Source organism: Coregonus lavaretus (assembly GCF_964263955.1).
Source record: "Coregonus lavaretus genome assembly, chromosome: 5".
NCBI lineage: Eukaryota > Metazoa > Chordata > Actinopteri > Salmoniformes > Salmonidae > Coregonus > Coregonus lavaretus.
In genome coordinates this window covers 60,176,926-60,199,692 of record NC_139992.1, presented here as the reverse complement: position 1 = coordinate 60,199,692, position 22,767 = coordinate 60,176,926, and the positions used below count along the sequence as shown (strand labels likewise).

The 22,767-nt window shown below is 43.6% G+C and overlaps 1 pseudogene across 1 annotated transcript in view; it reads left to right on the top strand.

Annotated features, from left to right (window-relative positions):
* LOC311129316 (G-protein coupled receptor 39-like) overlaps positions 1-21,930 on the top strand; it is an 89,716-nt pseudogene extending 67,786 nt beyond the window's left edge. Inside the window, exon 2 of the transcript in view lies at positions 21,287-21,930. The product of the transcript in view is annotated as a G-protein coupled receptor 39-like (transcript). The remainder of the gene's footprint in view (positions 1-21,286) is intronic.
* The last annotated feature ends 837 nt before the right edge of the window (positions 21,931-22,767 follow it).

Genomic DNA, 22,767 nt, shown 5'->3' with positions numbered 1-22,767 from the left:
CATGGAGGTCTGGATTTGGAGTCACCCTCAAAATTAAAGTGTAAAACCACACTACAGGCTGATCCAACTTTGATATAATGTCCTTAAAACAAGTCAAAATGAGGCTCAGTAGTGTGTGTGGCCTCCACGTGCCTGTATGACCTCCCTACAACGCCTGGGCATGCTCCTGATGAGGTGGCGGATGGTCTCCTGAGGGATCTCCTCCCAGACCTGGACTAAAGCATCTGCCAACTCCTGGACAGTCTGTGGTGCAACGTGGCGTTGGTGGATGGAGCGAGACATGATGTCCCAGATGTGCTCAATTGGATTCAGGTCTGGGGAACGGGCGGGCCAGTCCATAGCATCAATGCCTTCCTCTTGCAGGAACTGCTGACACACCCCAGCCACAGGAGGTCTAGCATTGTCTTGCATTAGGAGGAACCCAGGGCCAACCGCACCAGCATATGGTCTCACAAGGGGTCTGAGGATCTCATCTCGATACCTAATGGCAGTCAGGCTACCTCTGGCAAATGCCAAACGTCCTGCACGGTGTTGGGCTGTAAGCACAACCCCCACCTGTGGATGTCGGGCCCTCATACCACCCTCATGGAGTCTGTTTCTGACCGTTTGAGCAGACACATGCACACTTGTGGCCTGCTGGAGGTCATTTTGCAGGGCTCTGGCAGTGCTCCTCCTGCTCCTCCTTGCACAAAGGCGGAGGTAGCAGTCCTGCTGCTGGGTTGTTGCCCTCCTACGGCCTCCTCCACGTCTCCTGATGTACTGGCCTGTCTCCTGGTAGCGCCTCCATGCTCTGGACACTACGCTGACAGACACAGCAAACCTTCTTGCCACAGCTCGCATTTAGGTGCCATCCTGGATGAGCTGCACTACCTGAGCAACTTGTGTGGTTTGTAGTCTCATGTTACCACTAGAGTGAAAGCTCCGCCAGCATTCAAAAGTGACCAAAACATCAGCCAGGAAGCATAGGAACTGAGAAGTGGTCTGTGGTCACCACCTGCAAAACCAGTCCTTTATTGGGGGTGTCTTGCTAATTGCCTATAATTTCCACCTGTTGTCTATTCCATTTGCACAACAGCATGTGAAATGTATTGTCAATCAGTGTTGCTTCCTAAGTGGACAGTTTGTTTTCACAGAAGTGTGATTGACTTGGAGTTACATTGTGTTGTTTAAGTGTTCCCTTTATTTTTTTGAGCAGTGTACTTTAGGGCCTAAACACCAACCGTTATTTGTATGCATCTCTACACCTCACATTTGCTTACAGGTTTTATAACTTGTTTGCAGTACATAACAATAGTGGTGTAACCACCACAGAGCAATGTCTGGCCACACATAGAAACTAAAGGCTCAATCAGAGACTCCAATTACAGACGAGACATGGAATGAATTGGTTGAATAATCAGCTTTAATTGTTTTCTAATTAGTAGCTGGGCATTTATTGTCCGTATTTAAGGGGCTATGTGGTGCCGTGTGTGTGTGTGTGTGTGTGTGTGTGCAGCAGAGGAGGCTGGTAGGAGGAGCTATAGGAGGACGTGCTCATTGTAATGGCTGGAATGGAATGAAACCACGTTTGACTCCGTTCCATTTATTCCATTCCAGTACAATGAGCCTGTCCTCCTATAGCTCCTCCCACCACCCTCCTCTGGTGTGCAGTGTTGGGTAGGTTACTTTCTAAATGTAATCCCTTGCAGTTACTAGTTACTTGTTCAAAATTGTAATCAGTAATGTAACTTTTGGATTACTTTACTTTTAGATTACGCTCCCCTTAAGACGCTTTAGAATAAGACAAAAATTAATATTACTTATTGAACGACATCTATTGCAGGATAAATCAATGTTAGAGTTACATAGCTGATAAAAAGCATGAGCTGGCGCACACCCAGAGAACATTAGTGTAGAGGTGGTGACTAACGGAGAATAAACTGTTAAGCTATAAAAACAAATAAAAATAGTTGCACACTCTATGTATAAACTCCCTGTAATTTATTGGGTAAGAAACCACCAACGTTTCGGCATCACTGTGCCTTCTTCAGGGTGGAGAAGTGATGCCGAAACGTTGGTCGTTTCTTACCCAATAAATTACTGGGGGTATATACATAGAGTGTGCAATTCTTTTTATTTGTTTTTAGAGTTACATAGCTGGCCATAAATGGATTGGTTATGTAGGCTTTTTCAAACCCATTGCTTTCTACTACAGATAATAATATGATTAGGCTTAAATCTTCACATAAAAAAACAAAGTCTGTCAGATTTCCAACATTCCAATTAATTGAATACCACTTGATCTTCAAGAATAGGACTTGGAAATATGTTATTATAGATTAGCCAAATTGTTTTATCAGAGCATAACCCAAAAACAAAGGTATTATATGCTGACTACCACGAAGAGGAGTTTAGTCAGCTAAGGACTTATTGGCCTGCCCTACTCTGTTGTTTATGATTTTGTTGTCATGGAGGTCTGATTGGGCTCATTGCTTCGAGTTGAAAAATAAATGCTGCTCTCATGGAATGGCATGCTTTGAGCACTACTGAAAAGCGCTATTTGCATATGAAAAATTAATTAATGCCATATGCTGCATTTGCTATAGGCATTTTGTTTACGTTTTTTTGTTGGTAACACTTTCATAGCTTGATAATTTGCAGCTGTTTTAGTCTACAAAAAGTGCACAAGTTTAAGTATGTGTCTGTTAAGCCTATGGATTTTTGGAGGCAATCAGCAAGAATTAGATTGAGCAATGAAGTAGATCCAAAATGGCGTAGCAGTGCGGTCGTGTTCTTTGTTGTGTGTCCGTGTAAATAGCCTGTTATTTGTATTTCTTTGTATTAATTTATATTTTTCGTACTTATTTCCCTATCACACTTTTCATCCTTCTACAAAATATACTTTCCTGCAACCCGCCTCACTCAATGTGGAACGGATTCTGTTATTGACTTACCTTTTATCTAGAATATCCAGTTGAAACTAGCTAGCCAGCTAACTAGCTACTTGCTATTAGCCACCGTTAGCGGTTTTCACCCAGAACATCGGATTTTCTGCCGGAATAACTGAATCACTGGACATTAAAACCGGATCGCAACTAGCTAGCTGCAACCGGATGGATGTTGCTGTTGGCTAATCACCGCTGCCGCCGAAGCAAGCACCAGTTAGCCTCGAGCTAGCCTCAAGCCAGACCCATATCCCGGCTATCTACCTCTCTGTCTACCGGATGGGAGTAGCCAGCTAAGTAGCTACTTGCTATTAGCCACCGTTAGCGGTTTTTCACCATTGTCCGTGGCCTGAACTACCTACCAGCCAGCTTTAGCCTGGACTATTATCGGCCAGTCTGCACTGTCTGCACAGCGCGTTATCGACCCAGAACATATCGGTTTTTCTGCCGGAATCACTGAATCACTGGACCTTTAATACCGGATCATCGCAACTAGTTAGCTGCAACCAAATGGATGTAGTTGTTGGCTAATCAGCCCTGAACTAGCCTCGAGCCAGGCCCATCTCCCGGCTATCTACCTCTGTGAACCGGACGGGACCTCCTAGTGTTGACACGGAGCTCCGCCGATACAACACGACTGGTCTGCCGACGAAATCGTCTGATGTGGTTTCAACAGGCTTCCCGTTACGACGTCGACCACGAAGATCCATCTGCTAGCCCCGGCCCGCTAGCACACGCAAGCCGTGGCCTCTTGCTTGCCAGTGCTGTAGAAGCCCCTGAACTACCTCCGAACTCTCCTATTGCTGTTCACCGGACCTTATGATAACTCAGGTATACAGCTGATGCCTGCTGGACTGTTCCTTTATACGGTACCGCATCCTGTTTATGTTTAGCCTCAGCCCAAACTTTGTCGCCATTACCAGCTGTTGTCTTAGCTCTCTCGAATAACACCTGTGATTGCTTTATGCCTCTCTCCCATGGCAATATGCCTTGCTTATTGCTGTTTCGGTTATTTCTTATTGTACTATTTCACTATAGATCCCCCAGCCCAGCTCAACCTGCCTCAGATAGCTCCTTTGTCCCACCCCCCATTTACGCGGAGACCGACTTAGTCGGTGCTTCCAGTGATGCTATCTCTTTCATCGTTACCCAACGCTTAGGTTTACCTCCACTGTACTCCTATCCTTCCATATCCTTGTCTGTACATAATGCCCTGAATCTATTCTACAACGCCCGGAAATCTGCCCCTTTTTTTCTCTGTACGCAACACACTAGAAGACCAGTACTTAAAGCCTTTAGCCGTATCCTTATTCTAGTCCTCCTCTGTTCCTCTGGTGATGTAGAGGTTAACCCAGGCCCTGTAGCCCCCAGTATCACTCCTACTCCCCAGGCGTTATCATTTGTTGACTTCTGTAACCGTAAAAGTCTTGGTTTCTTGCACATTAACATCTGAAGCCTCCTCCCTAAGTTTGAGTTATTCACTGCGTTAGCACACTCCGCCAACCCTGATGTCTGAATCCTGGCTTAGGAAGGCCACCAAAAATTAAGAAATTTCCATCCCCAACTACAACATTTTCCATCTCGATAGATCTGCCAAAGGAGGTGGGGTTGCAATCTACTGTAGAGATAGCCTGCAGAGCTCTATCGTACTATCCAGGTCTGCGCCCAAACAGTTTGAGCTTCTACTTCTAAAAATCCACCTTTCCAGAAATAAGTCTCTCACTGTTGCCGCTTGCTACAGACCCCCCTCCGCCCCCAGCTGTGCCCTGGACACCATATGTAAACTGATTGCCCCCCCATCTATCCTCAGAGTTCGTACTGCTTGGTGACCTAAACTGGGATATGCTTAACACCCCGGCCAACCTACAATCTAAACTAGATGCCCTCAATTTCACACAAATTATCAACGAACCTACCAGGTACAACCCTAAATCTGTAAACATGGGCACCCTCATAGATATCATCCTGACAAATTTACCCTCTAAATACACCTCTGCTGTCTTCAACCAGGATCTCAGCGATCACTGCCTTATTGCCTGCGTCCGTAATGGGTCCGCGATCAAACAACCACCCCTCATCACTGTCAAGCGCTCCCTAAAACACTTTAGCGAGCAGGCCTTTCTAATTGACCTGGCCCGGGTATCCTGGATGGATATTGACCTCATTCCATCAGTAGAGGATGCCTGGTTGTTCTTTAAAAGTGCTTTCTTCTCAATCTTAAATAAGCATGCCCCATTCAAAAAATTCAGAACTAAGAACAGATATAGCCCCTGGTTCTCCTCAGACTTGACTGCCCTTGACCAGCACAAAAACATCCTGTGGCGTACTGCATTAGCATCGAACAGCTCCCGCGATATGCAACTTTTTAGGGAAGTCAGGAACCAATATACACAATCAGTTAGGAAAGCAAAGGCTAGCTTTTTCAAACAGAAATTTGCATCCTGTAGCACTAACTCCAAAATGTTTTGGGACACTGTAAAGTCCATGGAAAATAAGAGCACCTCCTCCCAACTGCCCACTGCACTGAGGCTAAGAAACACTGTCACCACAGATAAATCTACAATAATCAAGAATTTCTACAAGCATTTTGCTACGGCTGGCCATGCTTTCCACCTGGCTACCACTACCCCGGCCACCAGCTCTGCACCCTCCGCTGCAACTTGCCCATGCCCCCCCACCGTACCTTCTCCGCTATGCAATCCGGTTTCCGAGCTGGTCATGGGTGCACTTCAGCCACGCTCAAGGTCCTAAACGATATTATAACCGCGATCGATAATAGACAGTACTGTGCAGCCGTTTTCATTGACCTGACCAAGGCTTTCGACTCTGTCAACCACCGCATTCTTATTGGCAGACTAAATAGCCTTGGTTTCTCAAATGACTGCCTCGCCTGGTTCACCAACTACTTCTCAGATAGAGTTCAATGTGTCAAATCGGAGGGCCTGTTGTCTGGACCTATGGCAGTCTCTATGGGGGTGCCACAGTGTTCAATTCTCGGGCCGACTCTATTCTCTGTGTTTATCAATGATGTCGCTCTTGCTGCTGGTGACGCTCGGATCCACCTCTATGCGGACGACACCATTTTGTATACATCTGGCCCTTCATTGGACACTGTGTTAACAAACCTCCAAACGAGCTTCAACGCCATACAACACTCCTTCCGTAGCCTCCAACTGCTCTTAAACACTAGTAAAACTAAATGCATGCTCTTCAACCGAACGCTACTTGCACCCGCCCACCCGACTAGAATCACTACTCTCGGCGGGTCTGACCTAGAGTATGTGGACAACTACAAATACCTAGGTGTCTGGTTAGACTGTAAACTCTCCTTCCAGACTCACATTAAGCATATCCAATCAAAAGTTAGATCTAGAATTGGCTTCCTATTTCGCAACAAAGCCTCCTTCACTCATGCTGCCAAACATGCCCTCGTAAAACTGACTATCCTACCGATCCTTGACTTCGGCGATGTCATTTACAAAATAGCCTCCAACACTCTACTCAGCAAATTGGATGTAGTCTATCACAGTGCCATCCGTTTTGTCACCAAAGCCCCATATACTACCCACCATTGTGACCTGTACGCTCTTGTTGGCTGGCCCTCACTACATATTCGTCGCCAAACCCACTGGCTCCAGGCCATCTATAAATCACTGCTAGGCAAATCCCCGCCTTATCTTAGCTCATTGGTCACCATAGCAACACCCACCCGTAGTCTGCGCTCCAGCAGGTATACCTCACTGGTCATCCCCAAAGCCAACACCTCCTTTGGCCGCCATTCCTTCCAGTTCTCTGCTGCCAATGACTGGAACGAACTGCAAAAATCTCTGAAGCTGGAGACTCTTATCTCCCTCACTAACTTTAAGCGTCAGTTGTCAGAGCAGTTTACCGATCAGTGCACCTGTACACAGCCATTCTGAAATTAGCCCACCCAACTACCTCATCCCCATATTGTTATTTATTTTGCTAATTTGCACCCCAGTATCTCTATTTGCACATCATCTTTTGCACATCTATCATTCCAGTGTTAATTACGAAATTGTAACTATTTTTGCACTATGGCCTATTTATTTATTACCTTACCTCCATAACTTACTACATTCGCACACACTGTATATATATTTTCTGTTGTATTTTTTGACTTTATATTTTGTTTACCCCATATGTAACTTGTTCTCACCTGGTTTACCTGGTTAAATAAAGGTGAAATTGTAAAAAAATAAAAATAAAATGAAAGCCCCACTCTTGGTCTTCTTAAATTAAGCTATTTTTTGACAGTATGTGGAGGACAATACCACGGAGGAAGGGAGGAAATCCATCAAACTTTTATTCCATGATTGATAGGCATCTTAAACTTCTTCAGTTCAACCATTATTGGGTTAAAATACACATATACAGGGCATTCAGAAGGTATTCAGACCTCTTGATCTTTTCCACATTTTGTTACGTTACAGCCTTATTCTAAAACAAATTAAATAATTTTTACACTTGATAAAATAACACAAATTCTCATTAATCTACAAATAATGACAAAGCGAAAACAGGTTTTTAGAAATTGTTGCAAATTTATTCAAAATAAAAAACGGAAAAACCTTATTTACATAAGTATTCAGACCCTTTGCTATGAGACTCGAAATTGAGCTCAGGTGCATCCTGTTTCCATTGATCATCCTTGAGATGTTTCTACAACTTGATTGAATTTTAAGTAATTTCTTTATATTTTCATTTTCCTTTTATTATGTTTAGCTCACATAATACAGTTTAAAAGTATGCTTTAAAAATAAAATGGCTTAAAGCGCTTTGAGATTGTAATGAAAAGCACTATAAAAGTTGAATGTATTATTATTAAAGTATCTGTAATAGAATATCAAATCACATATTTATTTATAAAGCCCTTTTTACATCAGCAGATGTCACAAAGTGCTTATACAGAAACCCATCCTAAAACCCCAAACTGTGGAAGAGTACATGGCATTTAAGGCCAGATCGTTCTTCAAGATGTTGACACATTCATAGATGACAAGATGGGTCAAATAATAATCACAGTGGTTGTAGAGGGTGCAACAGGTCAGCACCTCAGGAGTAAATATCAATTGGCTTTCATAGCCGAGCATTCAGAGGTCGAGACAGCAGGTGTGGTAAAGAGAGAGAGAGAGAGGGAGGGAGGGTTTGAGAGAGAGGGTCAAAAACGGCAGGTCTGGAACAAGGTAGCATGTCCGGTGAACAGGTCAGGGTTCCATCGCCGCAGGCAGAACAGTTTAAACTGGATCAGCAGCACGACCAGGTGGACTGGGGACTGGGACAGCAAAGAGTCGTCAGGCCAGATAGTCCTGAGGCATGGTCCTAGGGCTGAGAGAGAGAGAGAGCGAGAGAGAGAGAGAGAGCGAGAGAATACTTAAATTCACACAGGACACCAGATAAGACAGACTGACCCTAGCCCCCCAGCACATAGACTATTGCAGAATAGATACTGGAGGCTGAGACAGGGGGTCGGGGGACACTGTGGCCCTGTGTGACGATACCCTTGGACAGGGCCAACCAGGCAGGTTGACCCCACCCACTTTCCTAAAGCACAGTCCCCACACCAGTAGATGGATATCAACAGACCACCAACTAGGTAGGCAATTTTGGGGCTTCACCATATTTCATCAAAATGTACAGCTGTGTGTTGTCTGCATGGCAGTGAAAGTTGACCTTGTGTTTCCGAATGATGTCACCAAGAGGTAGAATACATAGTGAAAACAATAGTGGTCCTAAAACGGAACCTTGAGGAACACTGAAACGTACAATTGATTTGTCAGAGGACAAACCATCCACAGAGGCAAACTGGGTTTTTCTTTATTTTTACTATTTTCTACATTGTAGAATAATAGTGAAGACATCAAAACTATGAAATAACACATATGGAATCATGTAGTAACCAAAAAAGTGTTAAACAAATCAAAATATATTTGAGATTTGAGATTCTTCATATAGCCACCCTTTGCCTTGATGACAGCTTTGCACACTCTTGGCATTCTCTCAACCAGCTTTACAGTCTTGAAGGAGTTCCCACATATGCTGAGCACTTGCTGGCTGCTTTTCCTTCGCTCTGTCGTCCAACTCATCCCAAACCATCTCAGTTGGGTTGAGGTCGGGGGATTGTGGAGGCCAGGTCATCTGATGCAGCACTCCATCACTCTCCTTCTAGATAAAATAGCCCTTACACAGCCTGGAGGTGTGTTGGGTCATTGTCCTGTTGAAAAATAAATAATAGTCCCACTAAGCCCAAACCAGATGGGATGGCATGTCGCTGCAGAATGCTGTGGTAGCCATGCTGGTTAAGTGTGCCTTGAATTCTAAATAAATCACAGACAGTGTCACCAGCAAAGCACCCCCACACCATAACACCTCCTCCTCCTTGTTTTACGGTGGGAACTACACATGCAGAGATCATCCATTCACCCACACCGAGTCTCACAAAGACACGGCGGTTGGAACCAAAAATCTCCAATTTGGACTCCAGACCAAAGGACACATTTCCACAGGTCTAATGTCCATTGCTGTAAATCAGCTAGAAAGATGTGTCGGCATCGAGTAATTGTCTCTGGCCCCCTCCCAGTTAGGGGGAGTGACGAGCTCTACAGCAGAGTCTCAGCACTCAATCGCTGGTTGAAAACTGTTTTCTGCCCCTCCCAAAAGATAGAATTTGTAGATAATTGGCCCTCTTTCTGGGACTCACCCACAAACAGGACCAAGCCTGACCTGCTGAGGAGTGACGGACTCCATCCTAGCTGGAGGGGTGCTCTCATCTTATCTACCAACATAGATAGGGCTCTAACTCCTCTAGCCCCACAGTGAAATAGGGTGCAGGCCAGGCAGCAGGCTGTTAGCCAACCTGCCAGCTTAGTGGAGTCTGCCAATAGCATAGTCAGTGTAGTCAGCTCAGCCATACCCATTGAGACTGTGTCTGTGCCTCGACCTAGGTTGGGCAAAACTAAACATGGCGGTGTTCGCCTTAGCAATCTTATTAGGATAAAGACCTCCTCCATTCCTGCCATTATTGAAAGAGATCGTGATACCTCACATCTCAAAATAGGGTTACTTAATGTTAGATCCCTCACTTCAAAGGCAGTCATAGTCAATGAACTAATCACTGATCATAATCTTGATGTGATTGGCCTGACTGAAACATGGCTTAAGCCTGATGAATTTGCTGTGTTAAATGAGGCCTCACCTCCTGGTTACACTAGTGACCATATTCCCCGTGCATCCCGCAAAGGCGGAGGTGTTGCTAACATTTACGATAGCAAATTTCAATTTACAAAAAAAAAAATGGCGTTTTCGTCTTTTGAGCTTCTAGTCATGAAATCTATGCAGCCTACTCAATCACTTTTTATAGCTACTGTTTACAGGCCTCCTGGGCCATATACAGCGTTCCTCTCTGAGTTTCCTGAATTCCTATCAGACCTTGTAGTCATAGCAGATCATATTCTAATTTTTGGTGATTTTAATATTCACATGGAGAAGTCCACAGACCCACTCCAAAAGTCTTTCGGAGCCATCATCGACTCAGTGGGTTTTGTCCAACATGTCTCTGGACCTACTCACTGCCACAGTCATACTCTGGACCTAGTTTTGTCCCATGGAATAAATGTTGTAGATCTTAATGTTTTTCCACAAAATCCTGGACTATCGGACCACCATTTTATTACGTTTGCAATCGCAACAAATAATCTGCTCAGACCCCAACCAAGGAGCATCAAAAGTCGTGCTATAAATTCTCAGACAACACAAAAATTCCTTGATGCCCTTCCAGACTCCTTCTGCCTACCCAAGGACGTCAGAGGACAAAAATCAGTTAACCACTTAACTGAGGAACTCAATTTAACCTTGCGCAATACCCTAGATGCAGTTGCACCCCTAAAAACTAAAAACATTTGTCATAAGAAACTAGCTCCCTGGTATACAGAAAATACCCGAGCTTTGAAGCAAGCTTCCAGGAAATTGGAACGGAAATGGCGCCACACCAAACTGGAAGTCTTCCGACTAGCTTGGAAAGACAGTACCGTGCAGTACCAAAGAGCCCTCACTGCTGCTCGATCATCCTACTTTTCCAACTTAATCGAGGAAAATAAGAACAATCCAAAATTTCTTTTTGATACTGTTGCAAAGCTAACTAAAAAGCAGCATTCCCCAAGAGAGGATGGCTTTCACTTCAGCAGTAATAAATTCATGAACTTCTTTGAGGAAAAGATCATGACCATTAGAAAGCAAATTACGGACTCCTCTTTGAATCTGCGTATTCCTCCAGGGCTTAGCTGTCCTGGATCTGCACAGCTCTGCGAGGGCCTGGGATCGGGAGAGACACTTAAGTGTTTTAGTACTATATCTCTTGACACAATGATGAAAATAATCATGGCCTCTAAACCTTCAAGCTGCATACTGGATCCTATTCCTACTAAACTGCTGAAGGAGCTGCTTCCTGTGCTTGGCCCTCCTATGTTGAACATAATAAACAGCTCTCTATCCACCGGATGTGTACCAAACTCACTAAAAGTGGCAGTGATAAAGCCTCTCTTGAAAAAGACCCGGAAAATATAAAAAACTATCGGCCTATATCGAATCTTCCATTCCTCTCAAAAATTTTAGAAAAAGCTGTTGCGCAGCAACTCACTGCCTTTCTGAAGACAAACAATGTATACGAAATGCTTCAGTCTGGTTTTAGACCCCATCATAGCACTGAGACTGCACTTGTGAAGGTGGTAAATGACCTTTTAATGGCGTCAGACCGAGGCTCTGCATCTGTCCTCGTGCTACTAGACCTTAGTGCTGCCTTTGACACCATCGATCACCACATTCTTTTGGAGAGACTGGAAACCCAAATTGGTCTACACGGACAAGTTCTGGCCTGGTTTAGATCTTACCTGTCGGAAAGATATCAGTTTGTCTCTGTGAATGGTCTGTCCTCCGACAAATCAACTGTACATTTCGGTGTTCCTCAAGGTTCCGTTTTAGGACCACTATTGTTTTCACTATATATTTTACCTCTTGGGGATGTTATTCGAAAACATAATGTTAACTTTCACTGCTATGCGGATGACACACAGCTGTACATTTCAATGAAACATGGTGAAGCCCCAAAATTGCCCTCGCTAGAAGCCTGTGTTTCAGACATAAGGAAGTGGATGGCTGAAAACTTTCTACTTTTAAACTCGGACAAAACAGAGATGCTTGTTCTAGGTCCCAAGAAACAAAGAGATCTTCTGTTAAATCTGACAATTCATCTTGATGGTTGTAAAGTCGTCTCAAATAAAACTGTGAAGGACCTCGGCGTTACTCTTGACCCTGATCTCTCTTTTGACGAACATATCAAGACTGTTTCAAGGACAGCTTTTTTCCATCTACGTAACATTGCAAAAATCAGAAATTTTCTGTCCAAAAATGATGCAGAAAAATTAATCCATGCATTTGTTACTTCTAGGTTAGACTACTGCAATGCTCTACTTTCCGGCTACCCGGATAAAGCACTAAATAAACTTCAGTTAGTGCTAAATACGGCTGCTAGAATCCTGACTAGAACCAAGAAATTTGATCATATTACTCCAGTTCTAGCTTCCCTACACTGGCTTCCTGTTAAGGCAAGGGCTGATTTCAAGGTTTTACTGTTAACCTATAAAGCGTTACATGGGCTTGCTCCTACCTATCTTTCCGAGTTGGTCCTGCCGTACATACCAATACGTACGCTACGGTCACAAGACGCAGGCCTCCTAATTGTCCCTAGAATTTCTAAGCAAACAGCGGGAGGCAGGGCTTTCTCCTATAGATCTCCATTTTTATGGAACAGTCTGCCTACCCATGTGAGAGACGCAGACTCGGTCTCAACCTTTAAGTCTTTACTGAAGACTTATCTCTTCAGTAGGTCATATGATTGAGTGTAGTCTGGCCCAGGAGTGTGAAGGTGAACGGAAAGGCTCTGGAGCAACGAACAGCCCTTGCTGTCTCTGCCAGGCCGGTTCCCCTCTCTCCACTGGGGTTCTCTGCCTCTAACCCTGTTACAGGGGCTGAGTCACTGGCTTGCTGGTGCTCTTTCATGCCGTCCCTAGGAGGGGTGCGTCACTTGAGTGGGTTGAGTTACTGACGTGATCTTCCTGTCTGGGTTGGCGCCCCCCCTTGGTTTGTGCTGTGGTGGAGACCTCTGTGGGCTATACTCGGCCTTGTCTCAGGATTGTAAGTTGGTGGTTGAGGATATCCCTCTAGTGGTGCGGGGGCTGTGCTTTGGCAGAGTGGGTGGGGTTATATCCTTCCTGTTTGGCCCTGTCCGGGGGTTTCTTCGGATGGGGCCACAGTGTCTCCGGACCGCTCCTGTCTCAGCCTCCAGTATTTATGCTGCAGTAGTTTATGTGTCGGGGGGCTGGGGTTAGTTGGTTATACCTGGAGTACTTCTCCTGTCTTATCCAGTGTCCTGTGTGAATTTAAGTATGCTCTCTCTAATTCTCTCGTTCTCTCTTTCTCTCTGAGAACCTGAGCCCTAGGACCATACGTCAGGACTACCGGGCATGCTGACACCTTGCTGTCCCCAGTCCGCCTGGCCTTGCTGCTATTCCAGTTTCAACTGTTCTGCCTGCGGTTACGAAACCCCTACCTGTCCCAGACCTGCTGTTTTCAACTCTTAATGATCGGCTATGAAAAGCCAACTGAGAGACCTGAGCCCTAGGACCATACGTCGGGACTACCGGCCGTGGTGACTCCTTGCTGTCCCCAGTCCGCCTGGCCTTGCTGCTATTCCAGTTTCAACTGTTCTGCCTGCGGTTATGGAACCCCTACCTGTCCCAGACCTGCTGTTTTCAACTCTTAATGATCGGCTATGAAAAGCCAACTGAGATTTATTCCTGATTATTATTTGACCATGCTTGTCACTTATGAACATTTTTGAACATCTTGGCATGGTTCTGTTATAACCTCCACCCGGCACAGCCAGAAGAGGACTGGCCACCCCTCATAGCCTGGTTCCTCTCTAGGTTTCTTCCTAGGTTTTGGCCTTTCTAGGGAGTTTTTCCTAGCCACCGTGCTTCTACACCTGCATTACTAGCTGTTTGGGGTTTTAGGCTGGGTTTCTGTACAGCACTTCGAGATATTAGCTGATGTACGAAGGGCTATATAAAATAAAATTGATTGATTGATTGATTGCTCATGTTTCTTGGCCCAAGCAGGTCTCTTCTTCTTATTGGTGTCCTTTAGTAGTGGTTTCTTTGAAGCAATTGGGCTGCAATATCTGAGGCTGGTAACTATAATGAATTTATCCTCTGCAGCAGAAGTAACTTTGGGTCTTCCATTCCTGTGGTGGTCCTCATGAGAGCCAGTTTCATCATAGCGCTTGATGGTTTTTGCGACTGCACTTGAAGAAACGTTCAAAGTTCTTGAAATGTTCCGTATTGACTTACCTTCATCTCTTAAAGTAATAATGGACCGTTGTTTCTCTTTGCTTATTTGAGCTGTTCTTGCCATAATATGGACTTGGTCTTTTACCAAATAGGGCTATCTTCTGTATACCCCTCTTACCTTGTAACAACACAACTGATTGGCTCAAACGCATTAAGAAGCAAAGAAATTCCACAAATTAACTTTTAAGAAGGCACACCTGTTAATTGAAATGCATTCCAGGTGACTACCTCATGAAGCTGGTTGAGAGAATGCCACGAGTGTGCAAATCTGTCATCAAGGCAAAGAGTGGCTATTTGAAGAATCTCAAATATAAAATATATTTTTTATTTGTTCAACACTTTTTTGGTTACTTTTTTGGATACCCTCTACAACATTAAATAGTTATATTTTTAGATGTGCGATATTATCACAATCTCTTTCAATAATGACAGGAATGGAGGAGGTCTTTATTCCAGTGAGATTGCTAAAGCGAATACCGTCATGTTTAGTTTTGCCGACCTAGATCGAGGCACAGACACGGTCTCAATGGGGAAAGCTGAGCTGACTACACTGACTGTGCTAGTAGCAGACTCCACCAGGCTAACAGCCTGCTGCCTGGCCTGCACCCCATATCATTGTTGAGCTGGAGGAGTTAGAGCCCTGTATATGTTGATAGATAAGATGAGAGCACCCCTCCAGCTTGGATGGAATCTGTCACTCCTCAGCAGGCCATGCTTGGTCCTGTTTGTGGGGGAGTCCCAGAAAGAGGGCCAGTTATCTACAAATTCTATCTTTTGGGAGGGGCAGAAAACAGTTTTCAACCAGCGATTGAGTTGTGCGAGTCTGCTGTAGAGCTCATCACTCTCTCTAACTGGGAGGGGCCAGAGACAATTACTCGATGCCAACACATCTTTCTAGCTAAGTTACATGCTGAAGTTATGTTGCGCTTGGCAAAAACATGGCAAAAATGAATGTAGACATCAATAAATGCATTTCTATAGCTTCCAAAATATTTTTTACACTGATGGGGGAGTGCCAAGATGGAGGCACGGTGGCTTCAACAAAGTGCCTGCCTATCAGTGTATATATAAATCAGTGGGTCAGACTCACGCAGGTGGAAAAAACTTAAACTTGCACCTTTTTTATGCTGATTTGAATGTCATTGAGAAACAGAAAGGTGTAAAAAAAAGTTGAAGTAATCATTTAGTTTTTCAAAAGTATCTGTAATCGGATTACAATATTTTTGCTGGTAACGTAATAGATCAGTTACTTACATGTAATCCATTACTCCCCAACCCTGTGCATGCGTGTGTGTGTGTGTGTGTCAGGGGACCAGGCTGTCCAGACTGTTCTTTCATATGCAGTGTGAGGCAGCAGGAGCGCCCAGCAGGATAGCCGAAGAAAAAACAGACCCTGAGCCAGAACATGAGTGTGTGTTTCGCCAAGTACTTGCTGTTAAAGGATGCGTGTGCGTGCATTCGTGCGCGTGCCTGCGTGCGAATGTGTGTGTAGATGTGCATCATTTGTGTACCTTTTGTGTGCCTTGACAACAATATATGACTACAAATGTTTTGAGGTGTGTGTGTTTTTGGCATTATGTGGTATATGGTTATGGCATAAGACCGATTCTAGATACTGTATTCAACCAAAGACCCACAACACAAAAATAAATAAAAATACAACATCAATCAACAGTCATTGACAACTACCATTATGGAGGCTATAACGTTTGAATGTTTTACAGTTTAATTCTATTACGGTTTTACGGCACCAATCCATGCTGGTCCAATGCCAATTTTACACGTGACTGGTCACACTAGAATGAGGAAGCCTTGGGATAGGAAGAACCAAACTCGGATCGATCTCCTCCCCAGGAATCTGGAGCAAATACAATAGCAGTCGGCATTGTCTTCATGGTTCTCTGCTGAACATTTGGACATGGTATCAGCTAAAAGGTCACACAAAGGATAGACTTAATCGATTCTACAAGAATCAAGCAAAGCTTACTCAGCCTTGCTATTGTCATTGGTAAACCTGTCAGGGAGAACCACTGTTGACATCCATGGGGCTCTGTCTGACTGTAGTGTGCCAACACCTGGACTAGGCACTGGCAGAGCCATGTTGTTCTGAATGGCGGCCTTGGTATTTCATAGCCTGTGCAGAACTAACAAAAACAGATATTCCACACAAAGGGGGTTGAATCATTGTTTGTTGTGAAGAAATCTGGGTTTTCAGTCTTCTTTAGCATCCACAATCAAATAAATGAACTTAACTATGCTCCATCAAAAACATGCACAGAGTAGTCCATTCCCATGTCCCGAAACCCACCTCCAGCAGTTTAACTGGGACTTATGCCAAGCTCCAGTCCCATACAGTGGGGAAAAAAAGTATTTAGTCAGCCACCAATTGTGCAAGTTCTCCCACTTAAAAATATGAGAGAGGCCTGTAATTTTCATCATAGGTACACGTCAACTGTGACAGACAAAATGAGAAAGAAAAATCCAGAAAATCACATTGTAGGATTTTTTATGAATTTATTTGCAAATTATGGTGGAAAATAAGTATTTGGTCACCTACAAACAAGCAAGATTTCTGGCTCTCACAGACCTGTAACAACTTCTTTAAGAGGCTCCTCTGTCCTCCACTCGTTACCTGTATTAATGGCACCGGTTTGAACTTGTTATCAGTATAAAAGACACCTGTCCACAACCTCAAACAGTCACACTCCAAACTCCACTATGGCCAAGACCAAAGAGCTGTCAAAGGACACCAGAAACACAATTGTAGACCTGCACCAGGCTAGGAAGACTGAATCTGCAATAGGTAAGCAGCTTGGTTTGAAGAAATCAACTGTGGGAGCAATTATTAGGAAATGGAAGACATACAAGACCACTGATAATCTCCCTCGATCTGGGGCTCCACGCAAGATCTCACCCCGTGGGGTCAAAATGATCCCAAGAACGGTGAGCAAAAATCCCAGAACCACACGGGGGGACCTAGTGAATGACCTGCAGAGAGCTGGGACCAAAGTAACAAAGCCTACCATCAGTAACACACTACGCCGCCAGGGACTCAAATCCTGCAGTGCCAGACGTGTCCCCCTGCTTAAGCCAGTACATGTCCAGGCCCGTCTGAAGTTTGCTAGAGTGCATTTGGATGATCCAGAAGAGGATTGGGAGAATGTCATATGGTCAGATGAAACCAAAATATAACTTTTTGGTAAAAACTCAACTCGTCGTGTTTGGAGGACAAAGAATGCTGAGTTGCATCCAAAGAACACCATACCTACTGTGAAGCATGGGGGTGGAAACATCATGCTTTTGGGCTGTTTTTCTGCAAAGGGACCAGGATGACTGATCCGTGTAAAGGAAAGAATGAATGGGGCCATGTATAATGAGATTTTGAGTGAAAACCTCCTTCCATCAGCAAGGGCATTGAAGATGAAACGTGGCTGGGTCTTTCAGCATGACAATGATCCCAAACACACCGCCCGGGCAACGAAGGAGTGGCTTCGTAAGAAGCATTTCAAGGTCCTGGAGTGGCCTAGCCAGTCTCCAGATCTCAACCCCATAGAAAATCTTTGGAGGGAGTTGAAAGTCCGTGTTGCCCAGCGACAGCCCCAAAACATCACTGCTCTAGAGGAGATCTGCATGGAGGAATGGGCCAAAATACCAGCAACAGTGTGTGAAAACCTTGTGAAGACTTACAGAAAACGTTTGACCTGTGTCATTGCCAACAAAGGGTATATAACAAAGTATTGAGAAACTTTTGTTATTGACCAAATACTTATTTTCCACCATAATTTGCAAATAAATTCATTAAACATCCTACAATGTGATTTTCTGGAATTTTTTTCCTCATTTTGTCTGTCATAGTTGACGTGTACCTATGATGAAAATTACAGGCCTCTCTCATCTTTTTAAGTGGGAGAACTTGCACAATTGGTGGCTGACTAAATACTTTTTTCCCCCACTGTATGTATGATGAGCAGGAATAAAGCACAGTAGCAGTGTATACAGTACCATGTGCAGGCTTTCCTTCCTTTAATTCCAGTCCCTTTGCTGAATTGTTGGAAGGGTGGCCACTGATGGCATTTGGTGCTGACTAGCTCACGGCCTTGCTGATAGGAGGGAAGGGAATGGTCCTGTTGCCAGTGACCCAGCTGGTAATCAGCTGAGCGCAGTGGCCCTTCCAGCCTGTAATGGGTTGACCTCTGCTAAGGCTAACATGCTATGGTCACATCGGCCTAGTAATGGATTGGCCTCTGCCTGGAGACAAGCTAATGTGGCTTATGGTGACCGGTGACGGTGGGCCTGTGGCTGTCACTGTTCTTCATTCTGCTGGGGAGGAATCAACGTTGAAGCTGGTAACACAGATTGGAGCTCGTTCAGGGAAATGTTATTGTTTCACTGGTCTGTGACGTGTTAGGGGTTAGGGTATTGATACTCTAGATCAGGGCTGCCCAACCCTCTTCCTGGAGATCTACCGTCCTGTGGGTTTTCAGTCCAACCCTAATTTAACACACCTGATTCTAGCTGCTCAACAAGACAAGTATAAGTAAAGTAGTGGCTTTTATGAGCAGATTAGACTAGTTCTAGTTCAGGCATTGTTCTCTAATTTCACTATTTGTCTGTAAAAATGATATGCCCAAACCACCATGACAGTTGAATGAGAGGAATACCTCTCAGAATTATAAAGCTAACTTTCAATTATGAAGTAAAGCCCAACTTCCACAAGAACAACTTGGTCTGCGGAATACAAATAGCCAGAGAGGCAGATCTATTATTGATCGTCAAATTACCACAAACCCCTTGGATACAATAATGTAATATAATAATGTTTGTTATAATAATGGCAAGATGTCTCTTACATATTAATGCACAGCCGTACACTCTGAAAATCGTGCCAATTTGGACAAAACTTTCTTACATTTGGACTCATAACAGCATTCATATCCATTCATTAATAATGTGTATATTAGAGTCCAAATGTAAGAACATTTCGAAAACCATTGGCGTCTTTGATGACATAAGCAAATACTGCTTTGATAGCTTTGGTATTCATATGTTCCCGCTAAATATTCTGTGAGAAGTTTCCATTTGACTTACAGTATCCCTATCAGTTTTCTGTTTACCCCTTTAGGCATGAATTGTCTAGCGACATGTTTGTAATGAATTTAATATTTTAGGAAAACCATACTTTTTTAGCCTCCGATGTCTGTAACTTGACTTGTGGATCTTGTCAATTTCTATTTCCTTAACTTGATGTATATAGGGAAATTCGATTAGTGCTCTCAGGAATGTGTCTCTTCAGGATGCATTTGTTGATGTGGAACCAAGCATTATTCATTTAGCATTAGAAATATGGTTGATGGGGATATTGTATCTTCAACACAATTCTGGCACATTTGTAGGTGATAGAATAGTTTGGCTATAATAGTCCAAACTCACTACCACCAAGGGTTGGAGTTTAATCTCCACATGCTTTACTGTCAGCTTAGTCTACTTTAGTATGAGGCTTAAAGCATATGATAAATATGTGCTGAGACCATACTTCATGGTTTGTGCACCTGCTATAGCATACACATGACATACCAGGCTGATGCCATATCTAAGCCTACTTTCCAGTCATAAATAGCATACTGTATGTTTCACATTTAAAGTTTCTGTCTTGAGTTTTCTGAGACCCATTCCTGACACTTGCTACTGGATGACTTTGCCTCATGGTGCATTCACACTGTAGAATAATGTTGTGTATAAACATAAGATCAACCTGCATTCAAGTCTGCACAAAAAAAGATGTATGAGCCAAAGCCAAAATGCAGTGGGATTTGACCAATTTGCATGTGAATTTTTAGATAAGCAGCAGAGTATGTAATGGAAATAAGAACAGTGCAGATATTTATGTCTTCTAGAATCTACAAATTCATGTACATGTTGGTAAGCAAACTAAACAGTTTCATTTATTGCAACACTTAAAAAGTGTTAGTTACAGTGTTAAACAAAATTGTTAGACTACAGTATTTTTAATACTTATTTAATTTAAACACTTAAAAAGTTTTGAAAATAAATTACAAGGATAAGTAACTGAGGAGTTATTCTTTTTTATAATCAAGTAAATTGTTCCCACTTTTTCATGCAGTGTATAACCTATTCATCAGTGTTTTCCCCAAAGAGTACATACAACAGTAGCCAGGGAGGAATGTTTCTAGAACCTGAACCTCATCATCACAGAGAACTTCTACACTCAATAAATGTTTTTTGGTATTCTTATTAAATCCCAATTATATTTATTTTGGCAAGGATAATGTTCAGTCATAGACGATGACAATGTTTTTCAGCAGTTGCCATTATTCTGGGTTTTTCTTTTAAAATAATTGCCTGGCACAGTTACACATCAAATAACACCCCCATTAATGAAAACATAAATTGGATAAAAATACAAATCCCTGTTGATGTTTTTTCTTCATTTGTTGTTAAATTTTTATCATTAGAATGGGTACTGTTGTAGTCTGAAATTCACTAAAACGAGAGTAGGAATATGTAATTACCCCCTCTAATGGACTACTCACGGTCGACCCATAATGCGCCTCTTCTACTCTCAGCTCCACTTCACTGTGAGACAGGGCTGAATAAAATATTTCCATACCCCATATTTCTGTTTCGATTTTTCTCACAGCATTTCAATTTAAGCCCTCAATTCATAATCAGTGGACCATGTAGTAGTATGCCGATATGAATATAAATACATCTAAATTATTGAAATGTAATTTGAAATCAACTCGGTCCCCTAAGGACTAACTGGCCGTTTTTTGTACACCAGCACGGACCTCCATGCACTGACATTTATTTGCATTATTCATTAGTCCACTGCCCTATTCTCACATATTCTTAATTACTTACTCTCCCTCTCTCTTCTTCCCCCTCTCTCTCTCCCTGTTTCCATCCCTCTTTTCTCAGGTTTAATAGTGGGCTCCCTCACCCTGTGCTGACTGCCCAACCAGGTCCGTCGCCTGATGACCGCCTCTGTGCCCAAGTCCAGCTGGACCATGCCCTACTTCCGCAGCTATGTGGTGCTGCACCCCGTGGCCGACACCTTCTTTTACCTCAGCTCCGTGCTCAACCCCTTCCTGTACAACCTCTCCTTCCGCCAGATCCAACAGGTCTTCGTCCAGGTGCTGCGCTGCCGCCTCACCATTGAGCACGTCAACAAACGGACTCTGAGGAGCTCCAAGGCCAACTCGACCCGCTCGCTGTGGCCTCTGCTAAAGTCGCTGCGTTGTGGTCGTGGCGGCGGGTCTACTCAGACTCAGAGCTTGGAGTTCAAGATGCCTACGTTCACTACCTTACATAGTCCTAAGTACACTCCATCTCCCAGCCCTGAGGAGGCCCTTCCGACAACCGATGAATCACGCTCGATTTCGGTGCGAAAGGGAAACGAGCCTGATGAGACTGAAATAGAATGGGACTCGTTCGTTGCTTTGAAGTTTATTGAAATACATGTATCACAGAGTTGGCTTGTGTTTACACCTTACATTAACATGTGGTTGTCGTCACCCGAACAAGAGGATACGATCGAGATTTGTTGCTTCTACACATGGTAATAGAATGTATCTTATCTGCCCACTTCGTCCGTATTGTGACCAGATTCACTGGTTCCCTCCCTGTATGCAAATTAATCCAACCTGCCGTTATGACACAAGCTGTATAAATCAACAGAAAACAGCACACTTTTATAGTCAATAGTTTTATACTCTCATCATTACAGTCTACTTTTGTTATCCAACGATTTAAGACTGGGCGTAATAGCCCACTGGGCACACCACGTCATTTCAACGTGGATAATTGTGTAATATTTGGTTGAGATGTTGATCAATGAGATTACAACCTATATTCACCCACTCAAAAAGACAGCCAAAAGTTAGTTGAATTTCCAGTGTGTTATCATTATGCTTTCAACCATCTGCAATCTGGTTCATGTTATCCGTCAACCTACCAGGGTATTTACAAACAGAACAGGAACTAAATCAACCACGTGTACTGATCACATCTTTACTAATGTTGTAGAAATCTGCTCTAAAGCAGTGTCCACACCCATCGGATGTAGTGATCATAATATAATAGCCATATCTAGAAAAATCGAAGTTCCAAAGACCGGACCTAAAATTGTGTATAAACGATCATACAAGAGGTTTTGCAATGATTCCTATGCCGAAGATGTGAAAAATATTTGTTGGTCTGATGTGTAATGAGGAACATCCTGACGTTGCACTTGAAGCATTTATGAAACTACTTCTTCCGGTTACTGATAGGCATGTGCCCATCAAGAAACCCTGTTAGAACTGCCAAATCCCCATGGATAAATGATGAAATAAAAAACTGTATGGCTGAGAGGGATGAGGCCAAGGGAATAGCAAATAAGTCTGACAGCACAGCAGACT